At 37.3% G+C, this 21,847-nt stretch overlaps 1 pseudogene; it reads right to left on the reverse strand.

Moving 5' to 3' along the window:
* Nucleotides 1–1,947: 1,947 nt before the first annotated feature.
* Nucleotides 1,948–12,659, reverse strand: LOC114267904 (hydroquinone glucosyltransferase pseudogene; annotated as a pseudogene).
* Between the last annotated feature and the right edge of the window lie 9,188 nt (nucleotides 12,660–21,847).

A 21,847-nucleotide genomic window follows, 5' to 3' on the forward strand; every position in this document is an offset into this window, starting at 1 on the left:
GCCTTTTTCATCCGTCCCTCAATTCCATTTCATTGTCTCTCATTTTAAATTTTCTCCAACTTTCGGCTCTCTTTCCATTTGTGATGTAAATTTTAAGTTTAGACATAGGAATATTTAAATTGGGAGTTAGTAATTTTACATGTGATCAGAATTATTTTTGGAGATCCATGAAGCAATTTTAGATTTATGGTGATGGAATTAATTATTTTGAGGTAAATTCGGGTTGTATACAATATGCTCTATTTAAATCTCTTTACAAAGAGTTCTCTATTTTTAATTATCCACAATTTGTAATCCACGTGATTAATGTGATTATTAATAGATTTTGTAAAATCATTGTTCTCGAATCGTTGATATTCTGATCATTTGGTAAAATTTTCTACAAATATTTCTATGTTAAATGGTGATTTGTCTGACTAAATGACATGGAAATACTCCGTACATGGATCGAGTGAATCTTATTAATTGTTTACACCAATATGCCCGGATAAGCGTGGAGCTTGGGTGAGGTGGGTGAATAAATGAATTTATTCACTGGTCATGTACTGAGTAGGACCGGATATTTGGTCCTAGATAAATTATGGTTGATTTGTTGTGCAATTTGGTAAATTGCTTTATTATCGTATCATTGATTTAATGTCATAAATTGTTGGATTCCTGTTAATTTATTCTGTATCCGAGCCTTGTATTCCTGTCGTATTGTATACTTCCCGAATTAATTTATTTTTCAGGTGCGGAGCAGATTTTAGCAGAGCTCAAAATTGAGATTAGAAAGATTTATTAATACAGAGATTTGGGATCCCCCACTTTAATTATTAAATATGAAGATAGTTGTAATATTGTTTATTTTGGAGGTAATTGTGCTATAGAATATTTGGAGGATATTGTACCATTTGGAGACAATTTTGTAGTTATTATTTTTTACAGCAAAACTTGTATATTTTTTTTAAGACTATTTTAGTGTATTTAACGACCTGGGAGTGAGGCGTCACAGAGTGCCTCTCTTGGTCCAGTACCACGTGGAGGACAAATTTTGTGCTACCCAAGTTATTACGGTTTGTCAAGCTGTTTGCTTTTGACAAGTGCGTGTGTGTAAGGGAATCAAGGGGCAAAATGTCCTCGCCCCAAGACAATGGGAATAATGCACACCACATGAAGAAGTGAGACAAGTTGTCTACATATGACTTGCGAGTTTCATTGTTGAGGGTAAACAATATTGAGCCACAAAACTCTCTCATTTTCCTATATTCTCTGAGGGTGTTGACTTGACCGTCGGGGGGATTTTCTGGTGAGACACTCACCAATTAGCTCACTTATGTTGTGTTTGCAAGAAAGACGACATCGTTTAGAGTGAAACCAACATGGAGGCAAGCAGTACGGAAGTGAAAATTATTTACTTCCCGTACAATTAGCGCCATCTGTGGAAAATTCTTGAGGTAGAGTTTTATGTGGGTAAGTTGAGGGTGAGAGGGTAAGCAGTGGAGTGGAGTGGCGTGGGGTGGGGTGGCCGTTGTCATCCTTAATCATGGGTAAGTTTGGATTATACAGAGTGGAGCAGAGTGAAGGAGAGAAAGAAATTGGGTTTATAAAAAGTTTGATTCATGGAGAGTGGAACAATTTGAAAAAGGAAAGAAAGAAGTTGGGTCTGCTATGTTTTGATTTATAGAGTAAAAGAGGAGGGAGAGAGAGAGAGAGAGAAGTTGGGCTTGAAAGAATGAAAGATTGACAAGAAAAGGCTGTTTGGGTTTGTAGTGAGAATATAAATTTATACCAAGGAGAATTAAAGATGGATTTGAAAGATTTCAACTATGGTTAAGTTAAGTGGCCTTCTCAAATATTTCCAAGGTTTTAACCATGGTTAGGTGGCCTCCTCAAAAATTGTTGGGAAATATCAAAGCGGTGTATTTTGTAAAAATAATTATAAATTAATGACAAATTTTATAAATATTAATAGTTATAAAACTCTTTCATTAATATCTTTTTTTTTTCTTTTTTTGAAAGGAAAAGAATCCCCTTCAATCCAGATTTTGGACAGGAGAGCGTTGCAGAAGACCCATCTTCACTCAAGACCTTCGCAGCCGCATCCTTGAGTCTATCCATTCTCTGGCGAACCTTTTTCCCATCTTCTCCTTCCATTAGACTTTTCACAACTTCTGCAATCTCTTCTCGTCCCGCTAGACCCGATTCATCATTTTTTGATCTCAGTGACACTTTCAAACCCTCAGTCAACATCACTGCATTCATCTTCTGCTCTGCATAGAGTGACCAAGCGATGAGAGGTACACCATGGACAATACTCTCCAAAGTCGAATTCCATCCACAGTGAGTCAAAAAAGCTCCAATAGCACGGTGGCTTAATACTTCAATTTGAAGTGCCCATGACGGCACCACCTAGGCCTCGTCCTTGTGTGCTCTCTCCAAAAAAACCTTTTGGCAGGAAACTTAAGAGGGTCGTTTTGGCTTTATGCGTTGAAAAATGCAGCATTGGCAGACTTGTCATTAGGACTTCTCACTACCCACAAAAATCTTTGCCCATTAAGTTCTAAACCCAATGCTAGCTCATTGAGTTGGTCTTGAGAGAGAGTGCCACCACTTCCAAATGAGAAAAACACTACTGAATCACTTGGCTGACCATCCAACCATTGCAAACACTCGGACCGTTCTAACCCCTCAATCGAACCAGCTTGGATAACAGGTCCGACCGGGTAAACCGGCGGCTTGCCCAACCCTTCGTCCTGTAAAGCTTTTAAAGCTCCCTCTTCCAAGTCCACAAAGCTATTGAGAATTACCTCGGTCGAACCGAACTGCTTCATATTCCGGTGGAGCCCCTTGTACGAGTCGTGCGACCGGTCCTGAACCGGGTCCAGGAAATCTTTACCGTGAACCGGTACACAACCAGGGAGTTGTATCGGTTCAGGTAGATCCCTATACTCACCCGTAACCGTCTCATCGAGCTTGGGCAAATTTAAGCAAAACAGTAGTACCATGGCTGTCGAAGAGAAGAACAAGTAGGGTGAAAGGCCAAATTCTTTCGCTACGTCGAAGGCCTCATGTAATAACCCTCACACTGTCCTAACCATACTCATATGCATTCATATGATTCTGTCTTGTTAAGCTTGCATTTCAAGTCTTGTCCTTGTTCGCTTAAGTGTTACAGCATGCTTTGTACCTTGCTCGGTGTGGGTTTAGCCGAGGTCACCCTGAGCTTAGGTCAGTTTTGAACCTCTTACATCTAAGACCATCTTGGAATTTACTCTGGTTGACTCCACCTTCGCTCTGACATGTTGGCCGAGATGTCACTATCTAGGCCGAGGTGTTCATCGCCTAGGCCGAGATGTGTATTATCTAGGCCGAGATGTTACCCTTGAACCCAAGTGACCTTACTCCTGGATTGCTACGACCTAGACCGAGGTGTGGCACATCTAGGCCAAGGTGTGGCACAGCTAGGCCAAGTGTTGTCCTTTCTAGCCAAGGTCTTTGCCCCTTGCTTGCCGAAGTCTTGTTGTTAGCCGATGTCGTTACTTGTCGGAGTGCTCTTGCCGCCTAGCTTGTTGAGTACACTTTGTCATAGTCTTGTCTTTTCAGTCAGTCACCTTTTCGAGTAGAACCAACCAACCGTTGCCACGTACCCCTGTAGAGGGTTAAGTCAGCCGACAGACCCAGAAAATATACATTTTTGTATTATATCTTTGCCTTGTAGTGAGAGAGAAGCTCTAGGAAGGAGAAGAAGTTTTAGACTGAGAAAGTGGGCTTTCGAGCTTGATTCCTAGAGATCAAACCGTTAGATTCACGTGTTGAGGTTAGATTCTTGATTTACTCTTGTTGTTCTTATTGCTCATCTAGCTGCATTGCACGATCGAACCTGTTCTGCACGTCATGCGTTGATTTAAAGTTGGTTTTAGAAAGAGAAAATAGTGTTCATGTGTTCTTGAAGAAAAAGTCTTGTTTAATCCGAAAGTTTGCATTAAGATTCATGTTTTTGTGTTTGTTCTCACAAGATCCTTGAGTATGGGAACCCAGGTCCATGTTTTCGAACTCATAGCATGAAATCTTAGATTTTGAAATAACAAGTTGTGATTGAGCATTCATATTTCTCATGTTCATGTTCTTCATGTTCTTCAAGAGAGGGAAACGTAGATTTTCCCGACTTCATTTCTTTGAATGTGGCCATTGGGACCACACCTCGGCAAGGAGATGTGGGACCTCAGCCAAGACTTGGTAGGTGCCCAGCATGTTCTTCCGAGGTGAGAAACAGTGTTTTGTTTTGATTTGACTTAGTTTTGGAAGAATGCCGAGGTCATTTGCATGCATGCAAGACTTGTTTTGAGAAGTGCATTCAATAGACTTTGCCACGTGTTTGTAGGACTTGGACTTGCCTTGGCCCCGACGTTTGAAGAACTATGTGAGTGGTATTTTTAATAAAGTTATGTTATTAAGTTTTGATAAAGTTTTGCCTTGCTTGTTTTGGAAAAGTATTTGTTAAGCATGAATGACTATCCCTATTTTGTGTATCAAGTATTAACTTTGGTTTTGACAATCTTTGAAAGTCCGTACGTGCTAGGGGACTATAAGCATTTGTAGCACAATCTTTGTAAGTCCGTACGTGCTAGGGGACTATAAGCATTTGTAACACAATCTTTGAAAGTCCGTACGTGCTAGGGGACTATATGCATTTGTAGCACAATCTTGAAAGTCCGTACGTGCTAGGGACTATAAGCATTTGTAGCACAACCTTTGTTAATGTCATCCCTTGGAACTTGAAAGCCTTGAAAGACTTCAATTGTTGAGACTTGAAAGATTTGTTAGATAAACTTGATTTGCCCTTGGATTTTGTACAAGATGTGATATGTCTTGATTTGATAAAGATTTCGGATATCATTCATGTAAACCCCTTTATTACTTATACCATTCACTGAGTATCCAAGCTCACCCCTCTATATATATATATGTAGGTGACAAGCAGGACGACGGTGACGCTTAGATGTACTTGCCACTTGTTTTGGATTTTGCACTTTTGCAGCATCTTGAAGATTATGCTTCTTAGTTGTATTTCATTGTATTTTGTATTTGATGGCTGAGAAGCCTTTTGGTCAAGATGTATTTTTGTACTTCATTTTGTTGTATTAAGGCTATCTAAAGATGTATGCCATTCTATTTAACTTATGCACTGCTCTTATGGACTACTTAGCTTTGAATCTATTGCTTCCGCATTTGTAAGCCCCATATGTACACTCTGTTTGTGTGTGAACCCTTGCAAGTTGGCCTTGGGTAATTTCAAATTACTGGCCATCATGGCACCATTCTACTAGGGGCAGAATGGGGTCGTGACAGATTGGTATTAGAGCACAAGTTTCTTATAGTATGTTATTCACACACTTGAGTCCTGAAGAGCATCGAATTCCCCTTAGAAAAATGTTAGGATCGCATCATATTGCTTGCTATTTGACAAGGTGTGCATCATCTCGGCATGACCATTTGTTATTTGCATACATGATTCTTGGTCCAGTTTATTTTAAAGTTGCATTTTGCATACTCATAGCATCATGAGGAGAAGTAGACCACCAGTTGGCTGAGATCAATCAGAGGATAGACTGGACAGACTAGAAAGACTGGTTAAAGGTTTAACCCATGAGTTGAGACAAATGAGGCAACAGAATGCTAGTGCTACATCTACCCAGGCCGAACAGACGAATGGCCGACATGCAGTTCCGCTTCTACTTCCTCCAGTGCCTCAAGTGCCTCCGCAGCCAGCCTTGTATGAGGATGGCACGATCGTCTTGATTAGGGAGTTTAAGAAGATGAAACCGTCGAGATTCTCAGGGGGTTATAGAGCCGATGAAGGCCGAGGCGTGGGTTTTGGAAATTGAGAAGTTGTTCGAGATCTTTCCTAGCACCGACGCTCAGAAGGTGACATTGGCAGCATTCACATTAGACGACGATGCTCGAAGGTGGTAGATGATGATCTGGGAAGCTAATCCTGGTTTAACTTGGGCCAGATTTTTGGAACTGTTTTACAACAAGCATTTTCCCCTTAGCGTTTGAGATCGCAAGACCACAGAGTTTCAAGCTCTGACGCAAGGCAACAGGACAGTGGCCGAATACGACCATGCTTTCACCGAATTGGCGAGATACGCGCCTCATATGGTCAATGATGAATATAGGAAAGCCAGGAAGTTTGAAAGTGGACTGTGTGGACCGATACAGGATCGAGTCAACATGCTCAATATGCCGACTTACGCCGAGGTGTTAGACAAGGCCATTCTGGCGGAAGCTAACTTAAACCAATATCAAAATTCAGGAGAGAGTCAGAGGAAGAGACAGAACTATGAAAGTCGTCGGATGTCGTTTAATGCCAAGAAGAAGGCGAACGTGGGTAGTTCCAGCAACTCAAATCGGGATGGTAATACTAAGCCGACGTGTGCGAGTTGTGGGAAGCCGCATCTCGGAGTTTGTCGTTGGGCGACAAGGGCCTGCTTTGAAGGTGGCGAGATAGGCCACCTCATGAAAGACTGTCCAAAGGCAAGGGCTGATGATGGTAAGAAAAATGGGAGCACCTCGGGCTCTGCACACGGAAGTAACGTCGGAATGACACAGATGAGACAGGGCAGAGTTTTTGCTCTAGTACTAGGAGACACCCAGAATGCTGAAACGGTAGTGTCAGGTACACTCTCAATTTGCTCTCAAGTTGCATACATCTTGATTGATTCGGGCTCTACACATTCATTTGTATCTGTTAAATTTTCTGAGAAGTTGAACACACCGCTAGAACCCCTTGATTATGTGCTATCTGTATCTACTCTATCTGGGGGAACTAAAATTGTTGCATCCATATATAGGGCGTGTGTTTTGGTGATTGAGGGTGTAGAATTATTAGTTGATTTGATGCCATTAAGCAGGACTCACTTCGATGTCATATTGGGAATGGATTGGTTAATAGCGAATCATGCATCCATTAATTGTGCTACTAAGAGCGTCACATTGAAGACCCCAAACCAAGCCGAGGTCATTTTCCAGGGTAAGGGAGTAGTACCCCCACCTTACTTAATCTCATCCATGAAAGTCTATAAGTTGATCCAAAAGGGGTGTCAGGGTTATTTGTGCAGTATACTAAGTGATTTGAATGGAAGTGTTGAGTTAGCCGACATACCAGTTGTTAAGGAATTCCCCGACGTCTTTCCAAATGAGTTGCCTAGCCACTTAGTCGATAGAGAAATAGAGTTTATTGTGGACATCATGTCGGGAACGCAACGTATCTCCAAAACACCCTATAGGATGGCCCCAGCTAAACTTAAGGAATTGAAACTGCAATTACAAGAATTGTTGGATAAGGGATTCATTAGGCTGAGCACTTCACCATGGGAGCACCCGTTCTATTTGTTAAGAAAAATGATGGCACACTTCGCCTTTGTATTTATTACAGAGAACTTAATAAGGTAACCATTAAGAACAAGTACCCATTGCCTAGGATTGATGATTTGCTTGATCAATTACAAGGAGCACGAGTCTTTTTCAAGATTGACCTTAGGTCGGGCTACCATCAGTTGAAAGTTAAAGCCGAGGATATTGGGAATACTGCTTTTCGGACAAGGTATGGCCACTACGAATTTTTGGTAATGCCTTTCAGAGTGACCAATGCTCCTGCAGCATTCATGGACTTGATGAATAGAGTCTTTAAGCCGTATCTAGATGAGTTCGTAGTTGTTTTTATTAATGACATATTGATCTATTCCAAGAGTACAATTGAGCACGAGAATCATCTGAGACTTGCCCTGCAAATCTTGAGAGACAAGAAGTTGTACGCCAAGTTGAGCAAGTGCGAGTTTTGGTTTTTTAGCGTTTCATTTTTAGGGCATGTGATTAATGAAGAGGGTATATCAGTTGATCCCAGTAAGATTGAAGCCATTGTGAATTGGCCGACGCCGACCAACGTGTCCGAGGTTCATAGTTTTCTGGGCTTGGTAGGTTATTACAGAAAGTTTGTGAAGGACTTCTCAAGGATTGCAGTACCATTGACACAACTAACTAAGAAGGGAACAACATATGGATAGACCGATGATAGAAAATCAGCCTTCCAAGAGTTGAAGACGAGGTTAGTTACGGCACCAGTTCTTGTACTTCCATCAAGTAATGAGGAATTTTAGATTTTCAGTGATGCTTCATATAAGGGTTTGGGTTGTGTATTAATGCAAGGGGGCAAAGTCATAGCATATGCATCTCGTCAGTTGAAACTTCATGAAAAGAACTATCCAACCCATGATCTAGAGCTAGCAGCCATGGTGTTTCCTTTGAAGATTTGGCATCACTACTTGTATGGAGCCTCTTGCCAAATTTTTACAGATCACAAGAGTTTGAAGTATTTGTTCACTCAAAAGGAACTAAATTTGAGGCAGAGAAGATGGCTTGAATTATTGAAGGATTACGACATGCAGATTTAGTATCACCCATGCAAAGCAAACTCGGTAGCCGACGCATTGAGTAGAAAGTCAGTGGGAAGTTTGGCATGCCTAGCCGTGATTTCAGTGGAGCCGACTACTATTGGGGAAGTGAAGGCAAGGCAAATGAAGGATGAATTCCTGAACAAGGTAGCCGACGAGATTATCACTAGGCCGAGGTCAGGTTACACCCTTGAGAATGGAGTGCTTAAGTTTGAAGGAAGATTATGCGTGGCTGACGTCCCAGAGTTGAAAGGAAAGATTTTGCAAGACTCTCATGGATCCAGACTTGCAGTTCATCCAGGAAACACCAAGATGTATCAAAATGTAAAACAGACTTTTTGGTGGCCGAATATGAAAAGAGAGATAGCCGAGTTCATGTCCCAGTGTTTGTATTGTCAACAAGTGAAGGCAGAACATCAGAGGCCAGTAGGACTTCTCCAACCTTTGCCGATTCCTGAGTGGAAATGGGAACACATCTCCATGGACTTTGTGATTGGTTTGCCGAAGACATAGAAAGGGATGGATTCGATCTGGGTTATAATTGACAGATTAACTAAGTCAACACACTTCTTGCCTGTTAAGACTTCGTTTAATGCTGATCGACTTACTGTGTTGTATATGAATGAGATTGTTAGACTTCATGGTGTGCCGATGTCCATTGTGTCAGACCGAGATCCAAAGTTTGTTTCTAGATTTTGGCAGAGTTTACAAAGGGCTTTGGGGACTGAATTGAGGTTTAGTACGGCTTTTCATCCCCAGACCGATGGCCAAACAGAGAGAACAATTCAAACACTTGAAGCTATGCCTAGACTATGTGTATTGGACTTCAAAGGAAGCTGGGAAGTGCATTTGCCATTAGTAGAATTCGCTTACAACAACAGTTATCAAGCTAGCATTGGTATGGCGCCGTATGATACCTTGTATGGAAGAAAGTGCAGATCGCCGATATGTTGGACCGAGGTAGGGGATAAAGCTTTGATCGGCCCCGATCTAGTTCAAAGGACAACCGAAAAGATCAAGCTTATCCAACAGAGAATCAGAACCGCTCAGAGTCAACAAAAGAGTTACGCCGACCAGAGAAGAAAGGAGTTAGAGTTTGAAGTTGGGGATTATGTATTCCTAAAGATCTTGCCGATGAAAGGAGTTTCAAGATTTGGGAAGAAGGGTAAATTGGCACCCCGTTACATTGGGCCGTTTGAAATCCTTGAGAAAATTAACCCGGTTGCCTACAGACTTGTTTTGCCGCCGAGATTAAGTCAAGTCCATAATGTGTTCCATGTCTCGATGTTGAGGAAGTATGTTCGGGATCCACTGCACGTGATTGATCATTTTGGGATTGTGGTTGACGAAGATTTTAGCTATGAAGAAAAGCCGATGCGTATTATCGATAGACAAGTGAGACAATTGAGAAACAAGGCAATACCGATGGTGAAAATTGAATGGAAAGAGCATTACGGCAGGGATGCTACATGGGAAATGGAAGAAGAAATAAAAGTCCGATATCCGGAGTTATTCTTGAATTGAGGTAACTCAAGTTTGGGGACCAAACTTCTTTAAGGGGGGTAGGATGTAATAACCCTCACACTGTCCTAACCATACTCATATGCATTCATATGATTCTGTCTTGTTAAGCTTGCATTTCAAGTCTTGTCCTTGTTCGCTTAAGTGTTACAGCATCCTTTGTACCTTGCTCGGTGTGGGTTTAACCGAGGTCACCCTGAGCCTAGGTCAGTTTTGAACCTCTTACATCTAAGACCATCTTGGAATTTACTTTGGTTGACTCCACCTTCGCTCTGACATGTTGGCCGAGATGTCACTATTTAGGCCGAGGTGTTCATCGCCTAGGCCGAGATGTGTATTATCTAGGCCAAGATGTTACCCTTGAACCCAAGTGACCTTACTCCTGGATTGGTACGACCTAGACCGAGGTGTGGCACATCTAGGCCAAGGTGTGGCACAGCTACACCAAGTGTTGTCCTTTCTAGCCGAGGTCTTTGCCCCTTGCTTGCCGAAGTCTTGTCGTTAGCCGATGTCGTTACTTGTCGGAGTGCTCTTGTCGCCTAGCTTGTTGAGTACACTTTGTCATAGTCTTGTCTTTTCACTCAGTCACCTTTTTGAGTAGAACCAACCAGCCGTTGCCACGTACCCCTGCAGAGGGTTAAGTCAGCCGACAGACCCAGAAAATATACATTTTTGTATTATATCTTTGCCTTGTAGTGAGAGAGAAGCTCTAGGAAGGAGAAGATGTTTTAGAGTGAGAGAGTGGGCTTTCGAGCTTGATTCCTAGAGATCAAACCGTTAGATTCGTGTGTTGAGGTTAGATTCTTGATTTACTCTTGTTGTTCTTATTGCTCATCTAGCTGCATTGCACGATCGAACATGTTCTGCACGTCATGCATTGATTTAAAGTTGGTTTTAGAAAGAGAAAATAGTATTCATGTGTTCTTGAAGAAAAAGTCTTCTTTGATCCGAAAGTTTGCATTAAGATTCATGTTTTTGTGTTTGTTCTCACAAGATCCTCGAGTATGGGAACCCAGGTCCATGTTTTCGAACTCATAGCATGAAATCTTAGATTTTGAAATAACAAGTTGCGATTGAGCATTCATATTTCTCATGTTCATGTTCTTCATGTTCTTCAAGAGAGGGAAACCCAGATTTTCCCGACTTCATTTCCTTGAATGTGGCCATCGGGACCACACCTCGGCAAGGAGGTGTGGGACCTTGACCAAGACCTGATAGGTGCCCAGCATGTTCTTCCGAGGTGAGAAACAGTGTTTTGTTTTGATTTGACTTAGTTTTTGAAGAATGCCGAGGTCATTTGCATGCATGCAAGACTTGTTTTGAGAAGTGCATTCAATAGACTTTGCCATGTATTTGTAGGACTTGGACTTGCCTTGGCCCCGACGTTTGAAGAACTATGTGAGTGATATTTTTAATAAAGTTATGTTATTAAGTTTTGATAAAGTTTTTCCTTGCTTGTTTTGGAAAAGTATTTGTTAAGCATGAATGACTATCCCTATTTTGTGTATCAAGTATTAACTTTGGTTTTGACAATCTTTGAAAGTCCATACGTGCTAGGGGACTATAAGCATTTGTAGCACAATCTTTGAAAGTCCGTACGTGCTAGGGGACTATAAACATTTGTAGCACAATCTTGAAAGTCCGTACGTGCTAGGGACTATAAGCATTTGTAGCACAACTTTTGTTAATGTCATCCCTTGGAACTTGAAAGCCTTGAAAGACTTCAATTGTTGAGACTTGAAAGATTTGTTAGATAAACTTGATTTGCCCTTGGATTTTGTACAAGATGTGATGTGCCTTGATTTGACAAAGATTTCGGATATCATTCATGTAAACCCCTTTATTATTTATACCATTCACTGAGTATCCAAGCTCACCCCTATATATATATATATATATATGTAGGTGACGAGCAGGACGACGGTGACGCCTAGATGTACTTGCCACTTGTTTTGGATTTTGCACTTTTGCAGCATCTTAAAGATTATGCTTCTTAGTTGTATTTCATTGTATTTTGTATTTGATGGCTGAGAAGTCTTTTGGTCAAGATGTATTTTTGTACTTCATTTTGTTGTATTGAGGCTATGTAAAGATGTATGCCATTCCATTTAACTTATGCACTGCTCTTATGGACTACTTAACTTTGAATCTATTGCTTCCGCATTTGTAAGCCCCATATGTACACTCTGTTTGTGTGTGAACCCTTGCAAGTTGGCCTTGGGTAATTTCGAATTACTGGCCATCATGGCACCATTCTACTAGGAGCGGAATGGGGTCGTGACACCTCAAGCCCGAATGGATCGACGACAAGCGCTGCTAGGTGGGTGGTGGCGGTTAGGGAGGATAGGGTGGATTTAAGAGAGGGAAGAGAGAGAGAGAGTAATGGTGAGGAAGATTTGGGATTCCGTGTTGTTGATGTCATTGGGTAATTGAACAGGTGGTAGGAAGATGTGGGGGATGGTTTTGGGGAGGGTTTGGAGGACTGTTTTCTGGGCTTTGGTGGGTGGTGCGGCGGAGGAGATGAGGATGGTGGCGGAGAAGTGGTGGTGGTGAACGAGTTGCTTGGCGAATTCAATCAAAGGGATGAGATGGCCCATACCTGGACTTGGTAAAAGAGCTACATGGGGTGTTTGGTTCATGGCTGCTGAGATCCAGAAAACCATGAAATTTTGGTGAAATGTGGTTGTGATATGAATAAACAAGTTTAATAGTTTTGTTGGTGATGAGACGAGGAATGGTTGGTAGTAAAAGTGTTTATAGGAAAATGGATTGTTCCGCGTGACTTTTGTCTCTTGTTCTCGTTATAAAAATAATTTTGACAACACAACATCATTCACAGAATAGATCACAAAATGGTGAGTCTCAGAAGTAAGGTTAATATATAAGACTCATCATTTATCTCATATCTATATTTTATTATGTGAACGCATATATGTTCTTAGGATTGTTCTTTTAAGTTCAAACATAAAATGGTGTTCTAAATGAATTTAGTTACAAAAAAATGTTAGAGTTTTAAAAATTTTATTAAATATTCTATCAAATATTTTATATGGCTGTGACATTCACACCGTGTGAGTTTTATGTGGATCTCACACCCATATTTAATAGAATATTTTGTAAAACTTTTAAGATCTCTAAGCCTCCGTTTGGGAAGTGGGTTGACTTTTTGACTTTTTTGGCTATTTTAGCTTGGGGCTAAAAAGTCTGGTTTGGGAAGGACTTTTTGACTTTTTTGACTTTTTGACTTTTTGGTGATGTGTGTTCCTGTTAATTTACCAAAGTGCCCTTCCCAAAACACATCTACCTTAATTGCAAGGGCCATGTCGTCCACGTCAGCAAGCCAACTGTCCGAAATAGTTGTTGTTCTTTTTTATTTTTTTTAATATATTTTCGGTTTGGAGTTGCCGTTTTTTGCTAACCTTTTTTTTTAATTTTTTTTTTATTTTAGGTTTGCATTTGGCATATTTTGTTTAAATTTTTTTATTTTTTATTTTTGGGTTTTATTTTGGGGTATTTTGGTAAAATATTTATTTGTTTAGTTGTTTATTTTGGATTTTGATTTGACATATTTTGCTTAATTTTTGTAATTTTTTGTAAATTTATGTTTTTGTCATTTTTATTTTTTTATACATTGAAATAAGTTCTTGTTCTTTAATTTACGTTTTTTGTAATATTTTTTTTAATTTTTTTAATTTTTTTTAATTTTCTGTGAAATGATAAAAAGTGAGGTTTTATTTTATTGTCCTGTGTAATTTAAATAATTTAATTTTAATTTTAATTTAATTTTAAATATTTAATTTTAATTTAATTTTTATTTTAATTTTATTTTTATTGTAAATATTTAAATAATGTAAATGATCTAAAAAATTTAATAAGCAAAAATTTAAAATAAATATTCAAAAAATTTAAAGCGTAAAAATTTAAATAATTTAAATATTCAAAAAATTATTTTAACAAAAAAATTTAAATAATTTAAATATTCAAAAAATTTAAATAATTTAAAATGTTAATATTTTAAATTTAAAAACAACTCTACACTCAAATTGTAACTAAACACATAAAACAAAACTTAATTAAAAAATTATTTTTAAAACTCATAACCAAACACATAATTTGAAACTCCATACTACTTTCATAACTCTACACTCAAATCATAACCAAATACCTAACAAAAAATTAAAATATTTAAAAATATTTTTATAAAATAGAGTTTGAATTTTTTTTTATAAAATTTTTTAAAATTTAAAAAATTGAAATTGTAATATTTTGAAATTAAAATATTCAAAAATATTAAAAAACGTTTTCCTTTTTGCTGTTGACATGACTTGGCTGGTTGAGGTTATACTTTAGTGCAGCTGAGTAGGACACGTGGACGGTAGTGGCTAATTGGTTCAACATTTCCAACATGGGGCATTTTGGTAATTTAACCCCTTGTTGTATGTGAGCTACCATTCAAATGGAGGCTGATTCATAATAGCGATCCCGGGTTTACCCTTGTTGTATAGTGATCCGGACATGTGTCCGTGGATGTTGGTAGTTGTTTATTATCTTGTTTACATCCTTTCTTACTTTGTATTTGAGTTATAGGATGTGTTGAGCGGGTTTGTTACAGGTTGGTTGAGTTTAGAAACCAAAACTAGTTGCCCAGATTTTTGGCCTGTCCGCTCGAGCGGAGGTGTTGGCGCTCGAGCGGGGAATACATCCATCCAGTATCTTGTTGTGCAGTGTTGTGAGCTCGAGCGTAGGGTTGGGAGCTCGAGCGGAGGCCTGGTTCTGCAAATGTGCTGAGCGAGTGCATTCTGCGCTCGAGCGGGAGGTTGGCCGCTCGAGCGGAAGTCTGTGAGTGGCCGCTCGAGCGGGGTGTTTTACGCTCGAGCGGAAGACTGGGTTTAAGTCCCGAAATTGTGACTTTTCAAATCACTTTTTGCTTTCTCTTCTCTCTCTTACTTTTCCAAAATCACCATTGTTGAGCCTCTCACTCTAGATACTACCTTCTCTCTAGGTTTTGATCTAGTAAGAGTGATTTACTCACCTTTGGCCTTTATAAAAAAGTTGTTGATCGTCGAGGGCTTCATTTTAATCTGAAAATCTCGGGTTTTGGAGCACGTTGGGTTTTGTCGTCTTCTCCTTTGGGACTCCGAATTTGAGGTAGGGATAACCTACTCCTCTCTATGGGTTTTGTCTTTAAATTTTGGTATTTTGAGATGTTGGGCTTGGTTTGGTAATTTTGTGAAAGTTTGGGGCTTTTGTGTAATTTTACAAAGGTTGGGGTTTTATTCATAATAAACCTAGATGCATGTTTGGCATGAAGAAAATAGAATGATTGTTGAATCATTGATGAAAATGGGACCTAAGGGTTGAAATGGTAATTATGGAAAATGGCCTAATTACATTGTTTAATTAATTGAGATAATTAATTGGTGAGAAATGAGGAAATGAAATGTTGATTGAATATCCATTTGCGCATTTATTTTCTGTTTTAGAAATAACTGCTTGGGGCTATCGGTGGAGGATAGTCGAGATTGTTGTAGACAATGTATGTTGATTAGGCAAACTGAAACTAATCAATGGAATGTGTTATGGAACTTGACAGTTGTTAGAATACATTAATTGTTTGTATTGTGTGATTGTATATAGAACCAATGTGTTTATATACGTTATGTGTAGAGGAGGAGATAGGGGATGTACTCCGCGGTTTAGGGGAAGATAGGGGATGGACCTCTAAACCGGATAGGTATTTGGAGGAGATAGGGGATGTACTCCGTGGACAGAGCTCATATGCTTGTCTGAGAAGTGAAGATAGAGCTCATATGCTTATCTTTGTGAAGCGAAGTGTGGATACAGCTTGTATGCTTATCTGTGGATATTGTTGATATACATATCTGTTGTAGAGTGTGGATACAGCTTGTATGCTTATCTGTGGATATTGTTGATATACATATCTGTTGAGAATGTGGATATAGCTTTTATGCTTATCTGAATGTGAGATATAGTTTTTATACATATCTGTGGAAATGATGATAGAGCTAGCATGCTTATCTGTTGAAAAAGGGAAAATGAAAAGTAATTGGGACTTGTAAGTCGTTGACATAAATATGTAATTTATGTGATTGTATCAGTGTTGACCAACTATCAATTGCTAATGTTTTAGTCATTGTCCATGGTTGGTTTAGTGTATTTCTACTGGGCTGTGGCTCACCCTATATGGGAATATCATTTTCAGGTACAGGAAGCATGCCACCTCCAAGGACATAGCTGGGAGGCTAGTGGCGGGCATAGTTTTGTCGTTTTACTTTTGATGTATTATATGTAATTTCAAGCCAAGGGCTTAATGTGTAACGAGTTAGAACTCTTTGTTGTAACCAAGTGTTAACTTGGAAAGCTGTAAGCCCGTAGGGCATTTTGTTATGAGATTAACATGTAATACTTATGTAATGGAATTCTAATGAATGATAGAAGGTGGTTAGTTTATCTATCAACGCTCGTCTTATTTGTTGGGTTTAATGTTATTATTTTGAGGGCGTTACATTCATATTTTGTCGCCTTGTGGCTAATTTAGCCAATTTTGTCGTGTTTTGGCTAAATTAGCCCACAATCGGCTTCCCAAACGTACCCTAAATATAAAAGAAAGAATAATATGAGACCACTTCATATGAATCTTGATAGAATTGAAGGATCTCAATTAAGAGATGTAACATATCTCTTAATTTATTATATAAATAATGTTATTAATAATTTCAAAATATGTATATATATATATATATATATATTCCCTAATTTGGAGATATATAGGAGAGAGAATTATGGGAACTAGTGATGTAAGGACAAACGTAAGGTACGTGAGAGGGAGGGAGTGTAGTTTGTTTTTGAGTTAATTACTTAAAATTTTAATTTACAAATGTTGTAGTAACTAATTTTTTATTTTAAATTTTTTAAATTAATAAGTCTTAGTAAAATTAAAAATATCATTAATTTTAAAAAATTTTAAAACTAAAAATATTATCAATTTAGTATTGTTCCAAATAATTGCTTTACAAACTGAAAAAAAAAAAAAAGTATGAGCTTAAACATGTTTACCTTTCTACTTATTAGTTTGATTCAACTATCTAATAAAATTGAGAACATTATCAATTTTTTTAATTTTAAAACTGAGAATATTATCAATTTTTTTTATTTTTTATTTTTTTTAAGTTTTACACATTAATGTTCCATTATTATACTTCTTTACAGATACGAAATTTTTGATTTTGCACAAAAAATAATTTATTTATTTCTTTTTTCTTGCACATAATTTCTTTTTTTTTTTTAGTATTTTCAATTTAAAATTGATATTTTAAAGTTTTAAAAATCAAAAATAATATCAAATCATCAAAATAAATAATGTTATTAAATAATGTTATTAATAATTATATATATATATATATATATATTTCCCTCTTAATTAGAAGATATATAGGACAGAGAATTATGGGAACTAGTGATGTAAGGCCCCGTTTGTTTTGGGCTATAGGGAGGGTATTGGGACTAGTAATACCAAGGTATTACTAAAGCCCCTGTTTGTTTGCAGAGAAAGTCTTGGGACTATTAGTCCCTTAGTATTGCTAATACCCTTGAAGGGGGATTAGTAAGGAGGAGGTAAGATGGTATTAGAAAATAGTGAGGGGATTAGAAATTTTTTTTATTTTTTATATATTGGGAATTTCTTTTTAAATATAATGTTTAATTTTTTATATTTTTTTTATTTATTTTATTATTTTACATAAAAATAATTTAATAATTCTTCACTATTAATCCCCTCACTATCAATCTCCTCACTAACAATCCCCTCACTATTAATCCCCTCACTATCAATTCCTTCCATTTTATCTCCCAAAACAAACGGGGCCTAAGGACAAACGTAAGTTCCGTGAGACGTCAGACGGAGGGAGTGTAGTTTGCTTTTTAGTCTCCTCGTCAAACTCGAAAAATTATTCAGCCTCCGTTTGGGAAGTGGGTTGACTTTTTGGCTTTTTGACTTTTTTAACTATTTTAGCCTGGGCTTAAAAGCTTGGTTTGGGAAGGGCTTTTTGGCTTTTTTGAGTTTTTTTGTGAGAGAAGAATGTAATGATTATGGGTTGAATGTGATGTTTTGTTTGTTATGGCTAAAATAGCCTATTTTGTTTTTTGTGGCTAAAATAGCCAAAAATGCCTGCAAACCCACTTGCCAAACACAGGCTCAACATGTTTGGTTCTTTTTTTTCAACTCTAAGTTTTAAAAAAAATTAAATAGCGTTTGCTTCACTTTTTAAAATTTAGGCTAAGTTTGGAAAGACTAAATAAGTGTACTTTTTATTTTTTTTGGTATTATGTGTAAAAAAAATAGAGAGGAGATGTTGATTGATGTGACCCAAAAAAGATAAAAAGATGAAATAAGTGCACTTTTTTAGATTAGCCAAACTTAGCCTTAATTTTATTTTTAAATTATAATTTGCATGTAATATATTAATCAAATGCATTTTTAAAATATTATTTAAAATTATTTTTGAAACTACTACCTTTTTTTTTCCCTCTCATCTCTCCTCTCACATTCTTTTAAATTTTATACCTCAATCAATCCAAAAAAAATAAAAAATAACAAAATAACAAACCATCTTAAAACTATTTTCAAAACGCATAACCATCAAATTTTCTTTTTCAAATCATGATTCAAAAAATCATAGCTCAGAGTAAAACTCTATACTTCAATCATAATTCTAAAACTAAACCAAACGGTCCTTAGACTTTTTGTTTAGTTAAGTCCAAAAATGAAAAAAAAAAGTTTTCAAAATCTCAGTGTTTGGTTTGTGTTTTGAGATAAAATTTTAGAAAAAAATTTTGGGAGAGAGTTTAGAAATTTTTTTGGTTTGTTCGATTGTATATTTTGAAAATAGTTTTGGAGTTTAGGAGTTTGGAATGATTATGATATTTTGTTGTAGTTGAGTAGATATATATGAGAGAAAAAAGATTGAAAATGAGAGAGGAGAAAGAAAAAGTTATTGATTGATGTGTAGGAGAGAGAAAGTGATTTTAGAAAAAAATTTCGAAAAAATTGAACCAAAATAAATTTTAATTTTTTTTTTAAAACTGTATCTTGAGATACAAACCAAACAAAACCTCTGTCTTTCAGGTCATTTATAGGGGGTAAATCTGGCCCAGTCTGCTCCATGTCAGGCCTCGCGGGCTCCTACCAAAATTCGGGCAAGGTTAGGCCGGCCCACGAGCCCAAAAATTAGGCCCAGGTTCAAGCTTAGGCCTAGGGGTATTTGGGCCTTAGGCGGGCCGGTAGTGTAACAACACAAAAATTTAAATTGTTCCTTAAATTTTATATTAGTATTATTTAATTATAAATGAGAACAATCTTAAAGGTTTCATTAAATATTCTTCAAGAGTAAAATAAAATATTAAATATTATGATTATATGTGATAAAATAAAATTTAATTAGAGATTATATATTATAAAAACAAAATGGTATATAATTAGTTTTAAAAATTAAGCCAAATTTTAATTAAATCAAAGATTAAAAATAATAATAATAATAATAATAATAATAATAATAATAATAATAATAATAATAATAATAGTCCGTACATGTGCTCCAGCCAAACAAATAAATTGATGACCATGCAAGTATAGTTTTAAAGACTTTGGTGAGTCATCTAATCTAACCTAATCTAGGGGCACAGGTGGAAGTAAACAAATTATTACCTATTGGATATAGGCCATGCGTTAACTTTTGACTAAGGTTTTCAGCAACTATAAATAGCGGGGTTTAGTGGGTTGCTAAGCAGAGGAAAAAGGATATAACTAAGGGTATCATACAAAGCAACATGAAGTCGATACGAGAAGAAGGAAGGTTAAGGGTCAATATTTAGGTGAGTTATATTGTATTTTGAGTTATTATAATTTATTTTACGTAACCTTATTTTATATAATAAGGAAAATACATGGATATAACTGTTTATTAAAATGTGTTTTGCGTAATTATTTTATAAATATTATCACGGGTGTCCCCTGTCTTGGGGGACTTAAATAATCATTGGTCCTCTGATTAGTTACTTTGTGATCCTCTTTCTATCATGGATCCACTGGTACTCTGACTTCTGGTGCGGAGCAAAGTGTTATACGGAGCTAAATGCTACACTATTGTAGGAGTCACCTCTAGAGTTCGTGCGAGCCATCTCTTGAGTTCATATATCTGTTCTGTTCTATATCATGGTTATGATTTCTAGTGTTAAGCAAAGTGTTGTACGTAACTAAATGCTACACTATATTGTGGGAGTCTCCTCTCACTACAAGAAATTGCATTTTTCGCAACGCAACAAAATATGTTGCTAAAAGGGAAAATTCGTTGGCAAAGAGTTTTGCCGACACACAAAGCTACGTTGGCAAACCGTAGGCAAAAGTGAGTTGGCAAAAGTTTTTGCCGACGAAATGATCATTGCGTTGGTAAAAGTAATACCTTTAGCGACGAACATAGTCGTTGCTAAAAGCCTCCATCCATCGTCGGCAATTTACCTTGCGTTGGTAAAAGTCATTCAAATATGATAATTGTGTGACACTTTTCGCGACACAAATTTGCATGGGCAAAAAATATACTTTTAGCAACAACATATGCGTCGGCAAAAGTAAACTTTTGGCTACATATTTAAGTCGGTAAATGTTGCCATTTGCCGACGATTTGTTTGTCGCTAAAGCTTTACTTTTGGCAACGACAAATTGACATTGGCAAAAAATACACTTCTACCAACACAATATGAGTGGGGAAAAGTAACTTTTAGCGACACATTTACGTCGGTAAATGTTGCCATTTGCCAACGATTTGATTGTCGATAAAGTTTTAGTTTTGGCAACGACAAATTGACATTGGCAAAAAATACACTTTTAGCAACACAATATGAGTGGACAAAAATAAACTTTTGGCTACACATTTACCGACAAGTTATTTGTCGAGAAAGCTTTACTTTTTAACGACGACAAATTTGCAGCGGCAAAAATAATTGAAACTCATTTATAATTTTTTAAAAGATTTACAGTTTTACAAGAGGCATCCCTCAGGCACCACTATAACAAACTAATAACATTGATATGAAATCACACAAAATACCCCTCCATACCCTTCCATCCAAAACACCAGCAGTTGCCCGAACTTACACCTAATGACAAACCCCTATTAATGAAAACCTAATCTATTACAGATTGGACAAAAAGTCCTGCACCCTTCCAAACATCAACACCACCAGCAAACATCCAACAACAACACCGCAGCACCTCATTGTAACAATCACCATCACAGCAGCATCACCACAGCATCTCAGCAACAGCAGCAACATCACAGCAGCACCAGAAGAATAGCAGATTAGTATAGCAGATCAGCAAACTGATTCAACACAGATCATCACCAGTTCAGAAAACCATTTCAACTCAGCAACCCAAACAAAATCATATAACCAAATCAGAATTGACGCAGCAGTTTACCTCATTTACCAGAACAGTCAGAAAACAAATCAAACAAAACCAGTAACAAAACTATACAAAATGCTCAGAAATCAGTTTACCATGTTTGTCATCCATCAATTGTTCAAACAACCCTCAAAACTATACAATTCTTAGTAACTTTTAAGCCATCAGGTTAACAGAAGTTAAGTAAAAATTCAAACTAATTCACTGGCTATCATGTTTACACTAGGAGAGTGAGTCATATAAAAACACTCAATTCAAGTACACCACAATGTTTACCAAGCTAACCTTATACCAATGCACTGGAAACAGTAAAAGTAACTAAGCATTGAGATTGTCCATACACCACAATGTTCACTGATGGCTCTCTTCACTGCTTTAGAATGTGACTGGTGCACTGAAATATGAAACAAAG

This window comes from Camellia sinensis, chromosome 2 (assembly GCF_055761805.1).
Source record: "Camellia sinensis isolate YWXY chromosome 2, ASM5576180v1, whole genome shotgun sequence".
Classification (NCBI taxonomy): domain Eukaryota; kingdom Viridiplantae; phylum Streptophyta; class Magnoliopsida; order Ericales; family Theaceae; genus Camellia; species Camellia sinensis.